Below are 18,462 nucleotides of genomic sequence, written 5' to 3'. Positions count from 1 at the left end.
CCCCTACTTTCAAGAAGTTTACAGTCTAATATTAACATAGGTTTAATTTTTTGATTGGCAGAAGAAACTGTGCTCACTACAACAGTAATCACTAAAGAGACGCATACCAGCAAATCCACATGCCAATTATTACTTTCCTATGATTTAAATTTATAGTTGGTTTTCTTTATCAAGTATATTACACAGAAGGCACTTTCTAAGGTGCATCAGTGCAAAGATGATAGTATATAATAACACATAGCATTATATAATATTTATAGATTAATGAATAATATTAAAAATTCAGACCATTTGCTCTAAGAGCTAAGAATTAATCGCTGAGGCAGTTCATCATAATCACATTAATTCTCTTCCCTAGTGAATATATTTATTTGAACATATTTTTTAAAAGGCCATACATCTTCCAAGGGTTAGAAAAAAGTTGTAAGAAAACTTCCTGCTTTGCTTGATTTCTCCATTATGGAGTACTTAACATAATTAGGTCACTGGAGAAAAGGAATGCAATTGACAAAAAATAATATCTGCAATGGTAAGCTTTCTTGAGGGCAACAGGCTCTCAGTTGGTCAGTAAACAAAACCCTGCACACCTTGGAGTCTCTTCTGCTGACACAGTATACAAACTGCCTTCAGATATTAGTTAATCTTCTTAGGAATGTGTCACTCAGGTAAATGCATCCCAGAATGGCTCCTCATTACTACTTTGTCCAGTTCAACAAATGACATATCAAACTGTAGATTCTATATCTCATTTTATATTAAATAAATCTTGGGGTATATCAAGATGAAAGTGCCTTGAGTGCATTTCATATTTAGTGGCAACTGTGATTTCTCCAGTGAGCTGACCTGGCAGTGCATCTATGGAAAAAAATGTACCCAGTATCTAGAACTCTGCCAAAGATAAGTGCATGCTATCTTCCAAGTGTGGCTTCAAGAAAATCCTATTATCTGATTATGCAACTAAGCAAAGCTAAACTACAAGATTAGCATCATATCAAAGATATAAAATGGAATTACGCCAGAGATTAGCAATGAAAAATACCGAGCAAAAAAAAAAAAAAAAACCTGGATGGTTATTTTTTTTTCAAGAATACAAATTTCATCACAGAATGTCCCATATTTCTCTAATCTGAAAAGAGAGATTGTGTTATTTATATCATTTTGACAAACCACTAAAATAACCTTTGAAAAAGGGATGGCATGTGCCTTTAAAAGCCGACTGAGACAGTCCCTAAAAATAGTTTACCAAGCAACAGTCAAATTATTGGGGAATTGCTCTTTAATGCATTAGAGAGTCTATTCCTATGGCACTTAAGCCAGCCAAAGTAATAAATATAAAATGGTAATATTTCTCCATGAGCTGTTCTTGCTGCTCCCACATGACTTCATTCCCACCCAGGGGTAATACAACACTGCCTGCTAGCAGGCTCCTGAATTCATGGGAGGAGGCAATGTGCTTCTGCCACTTGGTCAAATGTACTCAAAAGAAGTTAGCAATTACAATTAATCCCTCTGTTGCCGGCACTGCCTGTCTCTATTTCCAGAGTGTGAGCCTCAATGGGGTGTTTCAAGTGCAAGGAAATTTTAGACTCCAACAACAGAGCGGCTGAATACCCTTTTATAACAGGCTCCAGTGTCCTCGTTCCTTTCCCCACCTCCCCATCACCGCAGGGGAAATGCTGACCAAAGAAGAATTTCAGTGTCAGTCCTGCTAATTTAAATAACAACAAAATCACTATCAAGGAGAAATACGGATTTCCAAAATTGAGTCCTACATGAGAAAGAGCTTATCCAAGATAAAAGATGAACTCAAATGAAGGAAACTTAATATCACAGGAGGTTAAAAAAATTAAGGTATGTGGGACATTACAAAATTGGAGCTATTGTCACCTGGTTGCTAATGGATCATTTTCTGTAAACTCTCAAGAGCTGCTACTTAATGCAAACATATATTACTGACTGCGTTGTTTTTGTAATAGTGAAACATGGATAGAAGGCATTGACATTTTATATAATTAAAATTATAATAGCCTCAGAATTAGAAAAATTGAATCTTGCTACCATCATTATATTTTTTTTCTAGCAGTTTTAAATTTTTCCCCCTATGTGCATGTTTCTAGGTAATGTGGTGAGGAAGTATAGTCAGATGCTGATAATCTAAAAAAGACGCAAAGATTATTTGGCTACCTATACTAATGTAAATATAATTAACATGTAAATAAATACAAATCTCTCTTTTTTGTTCCCCAGTTTTGGTCCAGAATACCCTCATAGAAAATGATCAGCTTCTGGCTGGGATAAATAAAGTTGAAAAGTGTCCACCTAACAGCCGTGAAAAGGCTAGAAAAATCACAAAATCTTAAATTTTCTTGAACTCCCAAGAGAGCTGTGGTTGCAGGGCTACCAAGGAATTCCAGGGTGAGACAGGCCCCTGCAACATGTGATGGGAACATTTACTCACAGAGCAGAGCACGGGAGGACTCTGTGACAGGATGTACATAAGTGGGCAAGAAGAAATCAGCTTAAGTTTTGAAAGAGTGACTAAATGACAAGAATTGGCTAGGGTAAGAATGTAGAAACTCTGGGAGCTTCAGTCACAAAGGAGTAAACGCTCAGGGTCTTCTCCATGGTCCTCTACCAGGTGCTCAGGAGAAAGCTTGGGGCACAAGGAGCCACCTCGATCCTTCTGTCTTAAGGAGCAAAAGCTCAACTGCTGGCTGAAGGTCTGCAAATCCAGCCACCCGCCTTCCCTGCAGGCACAGAGGTTGCTGGGTTGAGGAGGAGAGGTAAGTCATTGAGAAGTCTACCCCCGTTCCCTAGGACCAGTCATCGGGCCTGTCTAGGACTGGGTAAGGAAAAAGAAAACAGGTATTTCTCCTGCCCTCACTCCTCCCAAACACTAAGTAACAAGAGAAAGCAGCCTCGTGTTGAGGGAAGAGCAAGAGCCTAAAGTGACCCCCATTATGTGGCATCAATACACCCCAGAAAAACAAGAGTGAAAGGGTACAACAAGAACAAAAAGGTCTTGACCACATGACTTCACCCACTGATACCATCCAATATTTAAGGAAGAAGTAATACCAATTCTACAGAAACTCTATAAAAAATAGAAAAGGAGCAAATATTTCTTAATGCATTTTATGAAGGCCAGTTTTATTCTGATCCCAAATGCAGACAAAGAGATTACAAGAAAAGAAAACTACACATAAGTATCCTTCATAAACACAGACACAAAAATCTTCCACAAAATCATAGCAAATAAAGTTCAGCAATATATTAAAAAGATACTACATTATGATTTGGCCTATGAATGCAAGTTTTGATTCACATTGGCCAAAATTCAATGTAATTCATGAAGTCAACAGTCTAAAAAATTCTAGCAGGTGAAACATATGAAAAAATTCAACATGATAAAAACTCTAAGCAAACTAATAATTAAAGAAAATTTCCTCAACCTGATAAAGGAAATGCAGCCATTAAAAACCTATAACTTACATCAGACATTTAATGGTGAAAGACTGAATCTTTCCTCCTAAGATCAGGAACAAGGCAAGACTTCTCTTCTCGCCACTTGTACTGAATATTGCACAGTTTATCCCAGCCAGGGCAATAAAGCAGGGAAGGGAGAGGGGAAGAAGTACAGATTAGTTAGGAAGAAATAAAATTGTCTTTATTTGCAGAAAGTCTATGTAAAAAAAAAAAATCACATTTCTTTTTTACAAAGAATTATCAAAAAGCTACTAGAGCTTATAATTTACCTTAACAAGGTCATGGAACACAAGGTCAAGATACAGAATCAATTGCCTTTCTATATATTAACAATGAACAATTAGAAATTGAAACTAAGAATCATCATTGATAATAGCACCAAAAACATGGAGTACTTAGGTATAAATCTAATAAAATACACACAAGAGCTATATGTTGAAAATTATAAAACATTATTGAGACAATTCAAAAAGTGCTTAAAAAACTAGAAATCTAATATCTTAGATATAAAATAAAAACACAATCCATAAGTATAATACACAGGAAAAAGCAAACCGAAACCTCAGACAACCCCCAAGGTGGCTGTTAAACTGCAGAGAGAAAGACCAGGATCCAAGATGGCACCTGCAGTAACAGTGAGGTCATGACCTGTGCAACAGGTGTAAAGAACAAACCCTGTATGTGATATTCTTGACAAAAATGCATCGCCTGCGTCCAGTCAGTACAAAGTATCAGACAAACCCCCGTTGAAGGTCATTAGACAAAAATAACTGATCAATATTCTTCAAAAGTGTCAATGTCATGAAAGACAAGGAAAGATTGAGGAACTATTGCAGACTGCTGGAGACTAAGAAGAAAGACCAAGTAAACGCAATGTCAGCCCATGGATAGGATCTTGGGACAGAAAAAGGACATTCGTGGAAAAACCAGTGAAATGTCTATAAGGTCTTTAGTAAAATGTATTGGACTAATGTTAATTTTCTGGTTTTGATCATTGTACTCTGGGTGTATAAGATGTTAGTATTAAAGGAAGCTAAATGAGGGATAGATTATGTTTTCAATGTTTCTATAAGTCAAATATTGAAAATAAAGTTTAAAATTGACAATGAAAATAAGTATTAGCTAGAATAGCAACTGATGAAACATCGACATACATAAAAAGTAAAATTAAAAAGTTATACTTTATTTTTTAAAAAGGAAATCCTCGGTACACTAAATACCACTACACTAAATACCTATTAGAGAATAAAAAGAATGACAATAGTGAGTATTGGCAATAGTGTGGAGCAATTCTCATACGTTTCTGGTAGAAATACAAAATAGCATAGCTACCTTGGAAAAGAGTTTGGTAGTTTTTTATAAACATAGAGTTTCCCTACCACCCAACAAACCCAATCCTAGGTATTTACCCAGGAGAAATGAAAAGATATAATCACATAGAAACCTTTACATGAAGGTTTATGGTAGCTCTATTCATAATCACTAAAAACTGGAAACAACACAAAAGTTATTTTTACTGACTAATAGATAATCACTCAGATGATGGAATACCACTCAACAAGAAAACGAAGCACATTACTACGGACACGCACAACACAGCCGGATATCAAAGGTGTTCTGCTATGTGAAGCTGAACTCAAAACATTGCATACCATATGATTCTGTTCATACTACAATTTTGGAACGGACAAAATTATGAGGACACAGGCAGCTAATGTTTGCTTGGGACTTAGGGTGGGGGAGGTGTTGACTCCAGAGGGCACAATAGAATTTTTTAGAAAATTGAAAGCTCTATGTCTGGATTATGACAGTGGTTACATGACAGTATGTATTTTTCAAAATTCATAGAACTGTACATTAAAAAGGATTAAATTTTACTACATGCAAAATTTACCTCAAGAAACCTATTTTTTTAAATGAGTAAACCACCTATATTTTCCCAGAGATGTTAAAAGAGAAGCTCATAGTGCAGAGAATGGACACTGTTAAGAACAAGCTGTCCCAAGGTCTTTGAAGTGGCCGTTGCAGGACATGGGGGATTTGGACAGCTGGTGTTGAGAGAAGAGAGCTGGGTGACTAAAACAAGGGGTCGGCATAATCAAAGACATCTAGTCAAAAATTGTGCTGCGTTCTTACAGAATAATTGGTAGTTGAAATTTACGGTATATTAAGTGAGATCAGGAAGACCATGGCTCTCCATAGAAGTAGCTGTATAGTCTTCAGAAACACATTTAACTTCCTAAGTCTCTAATTTTCTTATATAAAATGTACCTATTGTGGACTCAATCGTGTCCCCCCAGATTTATACATTGAAGCCCTAACCCCCAAAGTGACTGTAGTTGGAGATTGTGCCTTTAAAGAGGTAACTGGGTTAAATGAGATCTAAAGAAGGGGCCCTAATCCAATTTGACAGGTGTCCTTACACGAAGAGGGAGAGGTACAGGGTATGTGCTCTCACAGATAAAAGATCACACAAGGACGCAGCAAGAGGGAAGTCTATCTGCAAGCCAAGGAGAGAGGCCTCAGGAGAAACCAACCTGCCAACACCTCATTTGGACTTTCGGCTTCTAAAACTGTGAAAAACAAATTTCTGTTCTTTAAGCAGCTCAGTCTGTGATATTTGTTATAGTAGCCCTAGCAAGCTAGTAAAGTATCTTTACAACGTTATTTTGAGAATTCTTGGTATAATATCTCTAAGACCTGGCCCCCAGCAAGTGCTATAAAACGTTATCTAACATTAGTAGTAGGATCAGTGTCATTGGGTTAGTTTTTCATACTGAAGTTTAGAAATGTAAGTTTTGGCCAGATCACAGAAGGCCTGGAATATCATATTAGAACTTATATTCAGGGACAAGCGGAGAATTATTGAAGACCTGTAAGCCAAAGGGTGACATGATCAAAGCTGTACTACAGAAAAATGAGTTGTTCAAGGAGTTATTATTATATAATGTGAAAAGACTGGCAACTGGGAAACCAGTTTGAGAACCGAGGTGAGAAATGACAGACAGGGAGCGAGACTTGGGATGAAAAGCAGGACACGTTTCCGAGAGCGTTGGTGAAAAGTGGCATCAGACTCTCAATCTCAGAGGAAATGGAAGAGACATAAACTGCTATAGGGTTCTCAATACTGGTGGATAGGGTTTAGGACGGAAATAACAGGCTCTAAACAGAAGTGTCGATCCCCTGGGGAAGAAAAGGCTAGGGCGATGGAGAAGATGCCCTCAATTACAGATACAGTAAACTGCAGCTTTGCTCGTATCGATCGATTGATTGATCAGTACAACGAAAAGAGTAATACCCTGCCTTCCCACGCCAAATTTCTTTTGAGAATCAAATGAGATTATCCATGAAATTTCTTTTTGCAAGAGATTATACAAACTTGATTAAGATTTCAAATTTTGAAATCACTTAAAGCAGAATCTTTATCGTTTGGGAAGGCGAGAGAACACTAACGGGAGGAACCTTTCATAACGCTTTGCGTTTCATAATGGCAACCAGATAATACGACAGATACGCCACGTTCTGTGCACTGGGAGCCCCAACTAGGCTCCTTCTCAGGCCGTGAGGAAGGGCAGGTGCATCCGCACCAGGCTCGCAGGGCTGCGGGTGAAGGGAGGGAGGGCGGGGCGGGGGCCTCGCCGAGCGTGGGGGAACCAAACCTCCGTGGCGGGAAGCAGGGCGTGTCCTGTGTGCGGGACCCGGCACCGCCCAACCGGCCCGGCTCTCCCTGCTTTGCAAATCGGTCTGCTGCTGGATGCAGGGAGGGGAGTCGGGAACTCGGCCCGGGTACCAGGGATGCAGGCTGCTTCTGCCCCCGCTGAGTCCTCAACTCTCCTTCCTGCCAAGCAGCAGCTGCTCCGTTTGGTCCCAGAAACCTCGTCTGCAGTCGGCGTTCAAGGAGAAGCACAAAATGAAAACGGCAGATTTCACTGCCATTCGGTGGAAGCGATGTTTCAAACGGCCCCCGGTGCCAGGTGTTCCTTCCACCTTGTGGGAGACGGCTCTGACGTGTTTCTATTTCTGACGCTCCGTGGTCAGGAGGTCATTCTTGGTGGGACTGAGACAGCGGAGGAGAGCACAGGCCTGGGGCGTCAGCGGCTAGAGCGGGCTGGGGGAGAGAACTGCGGCGGGGCCACCTGCCGCCACCCACGGCGGGAGGTGCCAGCACGTGGTGACCGCCCTTGGGGAGAGTGGCTCCCAGGGCTCAGTGGAACTCTAGGTGCAATTTCAGCCTAAAATGTCATTTTCACCACCGGATTCCTTATAGGAACTTTTCACAAAATGCAAAATATGCTAATTGTAATTGTTTCCCTTCTCCCTCTAGGGGAGATGCTATCTGAGCCAGTCTCAAGATCCACACTCCCACAAGGAAATTAAGGGGCTCGGGGGTTTACAGACCGGATAATTAATTAGACCCTTAATGACAGAGAACTGACTGCTCTTTGCTGTTAGGCTCCTTGATATAACCTGAGGCATTTGAATTAGAGTGCACCTATTACCTAAAACATTTGCGTTTTCCAGATTGGTTTGGAAGGAGTTCAGCCTCCTCTGGCATGCTACTGGCTTTCTCTCTTGCTTTGGCACAGAAGAGACAGAGAGAGAGACAGAGAGAGAGAGAGAGAATGAAGAAACTGCTTCTAATTACTCATTTTTATCAGCCTGTTTTCTTATACTCCCTAGTATTGTGGAATTGATTTGACTAATTCATTTTGCCATTTGCATGAGAAGGGCGAGGAGAGAGTACCAGAGGAGCAGTAAGGATTTAACAATATACCATTCAAAACTCTATTGTACAAATGAATGACAATAAAATAAACCCTGCTGACTACTTCCCCTGGCATAAATGCCACAAGTTCTGCCTCTTTTCCTACCCTCCACTTCCATGACCACCCTGAACTTCCTTGGAGAAGCAGGGGCCAGCGTGCCTTACACATACGTGTGCTTCACCGTCACCAGTGGCTCAACAACCTCTCTGCCTGTGAAATTCTTTCCTGCTTCAATCCCCAGATTTTCACCGAGATGCTCACTCATCTTCATCCACACTTTGTCCTTCCGCCCGCTCTGGGCCGTCTGTCATATTTAAGGTTACTGAAAGCCTCAGCTCTCACCTCTGACACAATGCCAGATACTGCTATCATATAGTAAATGTCATTATCAGCAATGCTATTACTATTGGTATCACCATATTCACCATCATCATCCCCGTTCAATTTACATTTATAATTCTAATCCTTCAAATATTATGGTCTTAGGCTGGGCGCGGTGGCTCACGCCTGTAATCCTAGCACTCTGGGAGGCCAAGGCGGGAGGATCGTTTGAGCTCAGCAGTTCGAGACCAGCCTGAGCAAGAGCGAGACCCGGTCTCTACTAAAAATAGAAAGAAATTGGACAAACAACTAAAAATAGAAAAAATTAGCCGGGCATGATGGCGCGTGCTCGTAGTCCCAGCTACCTGGGAGGCTGAGGCAGGAGGATCACTTGAGCCCAGGAGTTTGAGGTTGCTGTGAGCTAGGCTGATGCCACAGATTCTAGCCCAGGCAAGAGAATGAGACTCTGTCTCGAAAAAAAAAAAAAGAAAAACAAATATTATGGTCTTAAACTCTCTGTCTCCTCACTTTAATAATGAATCTATTTCAGCCAATCATTTATCTTAAAATGGGGATGATAAGACCTGCTCTGTGTATTTATTAATAAAAGTTTCATGGGAACTAAGAAAAGATAAATTACTTAAGTTTGCCTGGTACACTCTTAGATATTAGATATTATTACTATTATTATCATTATTACTAAACATTATAAATATCTCTGTTTCCCAAGGCCATTCCATTCTTAATACAAACCATTACAACTTTATGTTCCTAAAGCGTCACTTCATAGAGCTCCATACATTCTTGTTCATCAACATATGTGATTACAAAAGGGAAATAAATGGATTTTTACGGACAACTAGCAGCCTCTGTCTCTTCACAAACCTAGGGAGTGGTAGAGCAGCCAGGAAGGGCAGCGAGCCCCTGTGGCCATGTCGTTTGCACTCCACCCTGTCCCAGGGAAAAGGAGAGCTATAGTCAGTCCTACAGTAGACAAAAGCCGTCCTCTGTTGGCTCCTCTTTCTTCATGGCGCCAGATAAGAGATTAAAATACGTGAAGTAATTTAGAGAGGCAGATGTGGGTAATATTTTTGGATAAGACCATCTCACATTTTTTGAAAAAATATGTTTCTTAATTTTTAACTGAAAATATTGATATAACAAAAAACCATTTAAAATAACAGATTTGTGGAAGAAAATATGTGCAGCCTAACAATATAAATAAATGTAGCTTATGAATAATTAAAATGTGCTTTATTTTTTACTTTCAGAGATTTGAATTTTCTGTTCTCTAAAATAGTAATAACATTAACATCACTAACATTTAAATGATTAGAAAAAGGTGTCTATGGATTTCATTTACAATTCAAATGAGTTTTTATCTTCACTATTTAGGAAAAAAAGTCCTGGCAGGAATTACCCATAAGTCCCAAATATGATTTTTTAATATTTTAAGCTATCAAAGTGAATTGCCCTTATGTGCTAGTGAATGGATTTTTTTGTGGTTAATGTCTACCTATGCATTATACACTCACAGTGATTGTACTGAGAAAGTGTCTGTGGACATTTCCTATAATAAAGATATAATGAATGGTATATTTTCTTAAAGTTGAAGGGAAAGTGTAGATACCGATCTTCTATTTCACTATTTAATTAAAGTCTGTTTACTTTGCCTACTTACATTATACTTTAAATGTTAGCTTTGCCCCTAGAGGTAAAGACGGAATCATGTACGCTCAGCTTCTACACCACACAGCAAGTCAATGCTGTCGCCATAACTTAAGTGATCCCCAGCTGCTTGTCCTTTCCTGGCCACCCCTGGATCCGCACTGTAGCTTCCAGAGTGGTTTATAGATTTTCTCAAATCCTTTGGGCATTGATCCTGTTCTTCTGATGTAAAACCAGCTTGAAATTGTCACTTTTCTTCACATCCGTATAAATAAACACAAGCAAACAAAAACTCTTGTGCAAGATAGCAGGTTTATCTGAATATTTATGGGGGAGGGGGATGAGTTACATCATAGTTAAGCCAACATAAAATTGCACGTGAGATATTTTTCCTCCAGAGACTAGTCTTTAGCCTTTCTGAGCTGGGACACTTTCCAGCCCTCCACCACACTCCCTGGCCCTTGTCTCTGTCCCTTTGGCCCCCTCCCTTTCCTGTTTTACACCCACCACTAGATCCTTGTTCGCTATTAAGGAAGAATGCTTTCATTTCCTTTTCAAATTCTCAACCTTCCCTTCTCCTCATACTTGCAAATTGCATCCCCTAAAAAGTGAATCCATTAATTAGACCAAAAAAACAACAAATGGTTACTCCTTGACTCAAATATCCTGCTGAATTGGAAACTACCATAAACCATTGTTGACGAGCTGAGAGAGAAGGCAGTTGCCTCTCTCTCCTCCCTAGGTGGGCAGGGGGCAGTGAAGATGGAGCCAGTGATATTCACAGTTACAAAGCTGCTGGGAACCTCACTGAACTGACGGCTACTTATGCCCATTCGTTTGTGTTTCAATTGAAGAAGAGAGTGTGGAAAGTTCATTCCTTTTAGAGAACACGGATGGATCACAAATGGTTTTCCAGGCACTCTTCCACAGCATGGAAATGTCCATAGGAAAAGTTTTCAGGAAGGGAGAAGAGCAAGTGACAATAAAAAGGCAGGAATGTACCTGGTACTGGAAGGCCAGCAGGTGAATGGTAGAGGAGGAGAGGAGAACACAGTGGAACTGGGGCAGGAGGTATAGTGAAGGGCAAATCATGCAGGGACGCGGAGGTGGAGCAGAATCTCTGACTTCGAATCCTAGGGAGACCAGAAGTCCTGGGAGGTTCTGAGCACAGCAGAAACACATTCCGAACTGCTATGGCTTTGCTGAGTGAAAAATAAACTGTGTGTGAGGAAAAGGGCATCTTTATTCCACTGGAGGCTACTGTGATATAACAGTTCAGATGAAAGATGATAGCAGATTGGCCCAAGGCGGCAAGTGTGATCTAATTTAAAGGTAAAACTGAGAGGATTTGCTGATGGGTTGAACGTGGGAAGAGTCAAGGACAACTCCTAGTCTGGGGCCTGGACACTGCTTATTGATGTGGGGGGTCCTTTCGGGGGAGCAGGTTTGGAGGGGAAGGAAATTCTGGAATTCAATTTTGGACATGGTCCGTTAGTGTTGGGTGTTACACATCTAAGTGGAAGTGATAGATTGGTAATTGGATCTACGCGTCTGGTACTCAGGGGAGCTATTGAGAATGAAGATGCAAATTTGGAGGCTGTCAGCCTATAAATAATATTTGAAACCACGGAATGAGATGAGACCATCACGAGTTTGAGGGTGAGGAGATGAATTCAGAGTTTCTTATGCCAAGTACTGGCTCACTTTGGCCACGTGGCGGTCACTGCTCATCTTGACGGGACCTGGTTCAGTGAAGTGAAAGACTGGAGAAAAGTCTGAGCATTAGAGCATCAGACAGAGTAAGGAAAGGGAAGTGGTGAGAGTACCACAGCAGGACCATTTCTCTAGTGGGAAGCCAAACTGGGCAGTGGGGACAAGTGCAGCCAGGGGCTGTTTGTGACTGTCAGTTCTGTAAGGCGGGTGTTGCTGCCGCACAATTGGTGCTGTTGGAGAGGGAGCAGCAGTGGCCAGGGAGGCAGTGGGTTGGTAAGAAAGGATGGAGCTGGCACACAATGGAGGGTTCGCTGTGGGCTCAGGTCATCTCTTGCAGCACAAGGAAAGGCCGCAGGGGCTGAGTGGCTGGAGACAAGGTGATGAGAGTTCATGGAAGTTCTCTTTTTTGCTGCAGAATTTTTCAGTGAACCAGAAAAAGGTTGTAAACTGAAAGCACAAGGAGGGAAGAGTAGAAGGGCCATGGGGGAAGGAAAAGGTGTGAAATGGTTAACTGCAAAAATGGGAGAGTGAATGAAAAATTAAGGGACTTAGTTGGGTGAACTAAAAATACTAGCTACTCAAGGAGTTCAACAGTCAGGGAATTCCAATGCTGCACAAACTGTTCAGGACAGAATGTAAATTTGTTATAAGGCATTGGCTTAACCCTGATACTTAAACCTACCAAAGTAATTATTTACTTATCTACTTACTTATTTTTGTAAGTGTTGAGATGACAACAAATACTGAATACTGCACTGTAGCCACAGAGACGTGCACTGTGACCAGGCAGGCTCCCTCCTGTCAACACCATGATGCTAACGTGTTAGAAACGCTGCTTACTAAGTCATCCATTCAAAAGATCAGGGGTTATATGATGACAATTCTTTTTACAAAAGTCAACATACACTCTGGTTCAAACTCTTATTTCCCAAATGCATGAAGACCTTTGCCATCATTTGTTATTGAATTCTAACTCATTGATTTCATGATTAAAGATCTGATCCTGCATCAACAATTCCTTTGCAGGAGCCCATTGGTTCTGTGTAGCTCACAAGTCATCAATTCTCCCATTTGTTTTTGAAAAAGAAAAGAAAAAGTTCTCTAATTGTGGGATGAAAGACTACCTATATCAATTATACCAGGTTTATTTATTGCCTTATTTGATTCTTTTAACGTTATTTTTACATTTTTTGCCAGCTTGATTTATCATTTTCGTTAATATGATAAATTCTCCAAAATAATGATCTGGGTTTGTCAATTATACTTACAATTTTTAATTTTATGATTGGGCTTTCTTGCTAGAGTAAAACAGGTCTAGAATTTTTATATCTTCCCAGTGAATTTTTCCTTTTATTCAGTGATGATTATACTTAATACTGTTTTTGGCCCAAACACTTCTCTGGTCTAAATGTTGCTGCACCAACCATTTTTTTTTTGTTCTTGTTGGTTACTATTTACCCGATTTTTTAATTTAATTACTTTTGAACATGTAAATAATTAGGTTTTGCATGTATGTGTGGAAGGAGTGTTTTAATAACCAGTATTACTTATTAAATAGTTTCTCCTTTTTATACTGATGCAAGATGTATATTGCCAACTCTGTCATATATTATATGACACATACAGATATGCATATAAATGTACATATGTATATATGTTATCCAATATGGCATTTTCTATATGTATAATAATATACTATCTTCTACACTTTTATGAGTCTGTGCTGGCAGAGTTTGGGGTAGAACATTAGCTAACATACGCTGAGTTCACTCTGTTACTGGAAGTCTCAATAAAGGGGCTTTATAAACCAGAGATAGAAGCACATTTCCACAACGTGATAAAGAATATTTATCTGAAATCAACAGCCCTCACCAAACATAATGGCAGCTTTGCCATTAAAGTAAACAACAAGATACATTTGCCTATTACAACTATTATTGTTGGTTTTGCTACATTTTTTTATCTCTTTGAAAGAAATTATGATTCACCTAGCATGTTTTGGTTAAAGAAGTCCCACATTCGAAGGGTATAGATTCTGGGTTGCTAGGTGTTCTACTGTTTGTTCTGCCATTTTCAAACTCATAGTTGTTTTGTAGCTTGTTGAAGAATTTATGAACAAATACAGTAAAAAACGTAGTGGGTCAGGAGAGAGAAAATGTTTTGCTCTTACTTTGAAAGAATAGATGGTGATGTAAATGTTTGAACCAGGAGACCAGATTTGGGAGCCCTTGTTTCCGGAGCTCACAGCCTGAGGAGGCATTTCCTCACTTAAGGGAGCTCTGGATCTCTTTATGAGAAGCACAGAATCCTTTGGCTTGATTAGTTAATTAGGCAGGGTTTGCAAACAGTCCAGGTCTCCTACTCATGCAGCCCTGTATGAAAGGAACAGAGCTGTGGGTTGAGAGCCCTGGGCTTCATTTCTGCCTCTGCCATCTGTAAGTGGCAGGGCCCCGGGGCAGGTCACCCAGCAGTTCTGGATCCTGCTCTTCCTCCTGTAGATCCATTTCCTTCTGACATTGTTTCACTTCGGCTGGAAGGACAGCCTTGAGCGTTTCTTTTAGTGAACATCTGCTAGCAAGGAAACCTCTAAGCTCTCATTTATCTGAAAATGTCCATTTTTTACCCTCATTTTTGAAGGATGTCATCACTGGACATAGACTTCGGGGATGGCGTGGTGGTCGTGGTGGTTTTTCCTAGCACTCCAAAGCTGCTATGGATGTCACTATTTCCCTAGGAGCAGCGTCTCTTTTTTTCTCTTGCTGGTTTCCAGTTTTCTCTCTGTGTTTGGCTTTCCACAGCTTGAGTGTGGAGTACGCAGGTAGTTTTCTTGGTCTTTACCTTGCTTTGGGTTGCTGAGTTTTTGGAACCCTAGGTTGATGTTTTTCAGTAATTTTTGGAAATGTTTATTATATCTTTTAGCAAATTCTGACTCATTCCCAACGACTTCTTCTGGAATTTGAATTGCACATATACTGAAGTGTTTGACATTGCCCCACAAGTATCTGAGGCTCTGTTCATTTTTCATTAATCATTTTTCTCTTTCTTCTTCATTTTTAAATTCTTATAGATCTGTCCAAAATCAATGAATATCTTTTTTCAGCCATATCCAGCCTGTTGTTAAGCCCATGCTGTGATTTTTGTTATAGTTATTGAACTTTTAGGTTTTAGATTTACGATTTTATTCTTTTTAGAATTTTCAGTTCTCTGATAATATTTCCCATTCCCTTTTTAAGACTATAGCTTCCTTTAATTATTTTAATATATGTATAATAGTTGTTTTAGTCTTTTCCCAATAAATCTAACATCTGAGTCATTCTATGGATGCTTTTTTAATTTTATTCTTCACTTGGAACATATACACACATATACACACATACATATACACATATATGTACACACATACAATTTTTAGGAGTATTTTATTGTTTGTTGTACATTGCAGATGATATTTTAGAGACCTTGAAATTGGTTATCTTGTCTTCCTCTGAAGAATGTAGGGTGTTTGTTTTAGTAGGCAGATAAATTACTGACAGAGAGCCTTGAACTTGTGAAGACCTCTTTTATACTTTGTTAAGGAGGATCTGTGGAAGACCCAAGGTGTTCCCAAGGCCCTTAGCAATTCTCCACATCCTACCTCTCCCTTTCCTTTGAGTTTTTAACCTTTGTCGGGATGAGTTCAGAGTAAGTCTTGCTCTAGGATGTGATCCTTGCTCCCAAAGCATAGCCTCTGTGAAGTCTCAGCTGTGTCACCCTGGTGTTGATGAGGGGTTAACGACACCGGATGAGACCCTTTTTGAACCCTAGAATCTCTCTTCCATTCTCAGACTATAGCGGCCACCCTCTGGGAAGCTTCTGGTGTTTTGCACTCACATGTCCCGCAAGAACCTGAGGGCCAACACTCTGTCCTCCTCCCTCTGCCCAGAACATGATCTGCCTCCACAGTCCCACAGGACTCTGGGCTTTGCCTGGACTCTAGCCCATGGTGCTGTGTTTGGCAAAGTGTCCTCAGGCAAGAGCTGGGGTGACTGAGGCGCACCATGAGAGTTCCCTTTTCCCAGGAATTTCTTTCTTGCGCTGGTCAATGTTGAATGATGGAAACAGTTGTATCATGTATTTTTTACAGCTTACAGTGTTATTTATGGGAAGAGGTCTGGAGCAATACCAGTCTCTGCCCCATCCCACCATTATTTAACATACTCTTTAAGCCCAAATTACTTCAGTAAGGTGGCAAGCAGAAGTAAGAATGACTATGAGAAAGGAGTTAACACCAATACCATTAATGTTGAATAGCAAGATTATTTCATACATAAATCCAAAGAAGTCTACTAAAATAATAATAGAATAGTTTAATTGCTTGATTACAAAATCAATAGGTTTCTCATATTCAAGTAAAGAGTGTGTGGAAAGATAGTGATAGTTTAAAAAGAATCATTCACAATGAGAATGGGAAGTCTAATTAACAGCCATCAAATCCAAGCCAGTGTGGAATATTTGTTTACAAAAATAACATGTATCTTTTAAGAGAAAATAAGAAAATATTTGAGAAAAGTCTTACAGCACAATCACTGTTCTTACCCAAGTACATCCTCCTTGACAACACACACCGTATCTGACCTTCTTTCTATAGCTATTTCGACACCCTTGTATATTTCCACTTATGAATTTAATTAAATAGGACTAGATATTATATACAAACTAACAGTGTTTTGTTCTCTCAACAGAATTTACCAGAAATCACTTATGTCAATGATTTTTGGCTTAAATCACTTTATAAATGGTAGCATAGGATTCCAGTGCCTTGGATATAAAATAACTTATCTAACTAACCATCAGTGATAACTGTTTTGATAGTTGTCAATTGTTTTAACATAAAGAGAAAACCCAGGGGCACAATTATGCTAGTTAGTAGAATTTCTTTCCACAAATTTTCTGATTCTCCCTAATTCTAAGCACAGGGTAGAATTTCATTGCCTGGTCCGGCCCCACTGGGCAGGTGGGTGAGGTGAAATGTTACTGGAAATGCCGTCTGTCACTTCTAGGCTATAACGCTAATTGCCAACTTAACATCTCTCAAGCATCATCTTTTTTCTTCCATGATGATGACGTCTGAGATTAGGATCTTGGAGTGGAGGGTAGAAAGCAGAGCCCCCCACCCTACGACCCCAGCCTACCTGCAGAGTTCATGCAGCAGAAGCAGAGACTAAACTTTGTCATTTTTAAGATGCTAAGATGCTTGGTGTCTGTTACTGCAGCATAGTCTATTCGATGGAATCTATTCCAATTGATAAAAACGTCAATTTTTGTATTCATTCACTAGGCCAAATATCTCCTTAGAATGAGTAGCCGGAATGGAATCCTGGACCAGAAGACATATTCATTTTATATTTTGATACATGTTGCAAAATTTTCTCTTTAAAAGTAGGCAAAATAAAAGATCATTTGTGTTTAAGTATCAATATTAGAATGTCCCAAAAAAGAAAAATTAAATAAAAAGAATCATTTATAAAAGTATTGATTTAAATATGCAGAAAAGTGTTTTTTAATCAATTGATTTGTGGAGAATACATAACATGATGTGGTAGGACTGTTCTGGTTGGTAATTCCACGACACAGACAGAGGACATAGGTCCCAGCCGCTGGGTGGGAAATGGCTCACTCAAAGGTTGTTCCATGTCGAGGAAAAAAAAGTCATAAATCACATTTAACAAAGGTCACTTACAAGATGCTTCAAAGATATTAGTTGAAACAAAAATGTGACAAAATGCCATCTGAAAAGTAAGCAGATGACACCAAGAGGTCTTTTCAAAAGTTCTATCACATCATCACTTCCTTCTTTGCCTGAAAATGCTATTAAAGGAAATCTGCCTGGGAAGTGATTTTTGCCACCTGAAGATCAATAAGGATTTTATTGTAGATAAAAAATGTATATATTTATTATTGTGTGATATCTATTTTTTCCATTTTAAGTAAATGCATAAATTTTATGTTCTAAGATTGGTAATAAAAATATCAAAAAAATATATTCATTGGTATCATTAAATATGTAATGTTTACTGTTTTTTCTCACTAATAGGTATGTGTTTTACTGTTGCAAAAGTTAATACATTTTCAATAAATAATATATTTGCAATAGAAAACTATTTTCTGAAACATATGTGCTTATAAAATGTGTTTCTTCCCATATTTCATCTTTCATATTATTTACTATACCTCAGATACTAAGATGTTGTTTCCTGTCATTATTTTCCATTTTAGATGTCTAAATTCCAGAAATTGTTCATCAGAAACAGATCATGCCAGACACTGAGGCACAAAGTGTTGCTCCTGAGAATCCTCACCTCACATGATATAAACACTTTGGATGCTCCTTGGGAGGGTGTGCCTGCCCCTACAAAGGCTTAATACGCAGACATGGCTTTTTAGACTCTCCTGGAGCCAGAACGTTAGCATATTCTGACCATTTGGACCTGTAGGGGAATATTCTAGGGTGGGGGAGGTTCAGGAAAAT

Source organism: Propithecus coquereli, unplaced genomic scaffold (genome assembly GCF_000956105.1).
Source record: "Propithecus coquereli isolate 6110/MARCELLA unplaced genomic scaffold, Pcoq_1.0 Scaffold25, whole genome shotgun sequence".
Classification (NCBI taxonomy): Eukaryota; Metazoa; Chordata; class Mammalia; order Primates; family Indriidae; genus Propithecus; species Propithecus coquereli.
The sequence above is the reverse complement of the archived record's forward strand: the minus strand, read 5'-3'. Positions refer to the sequence as shown.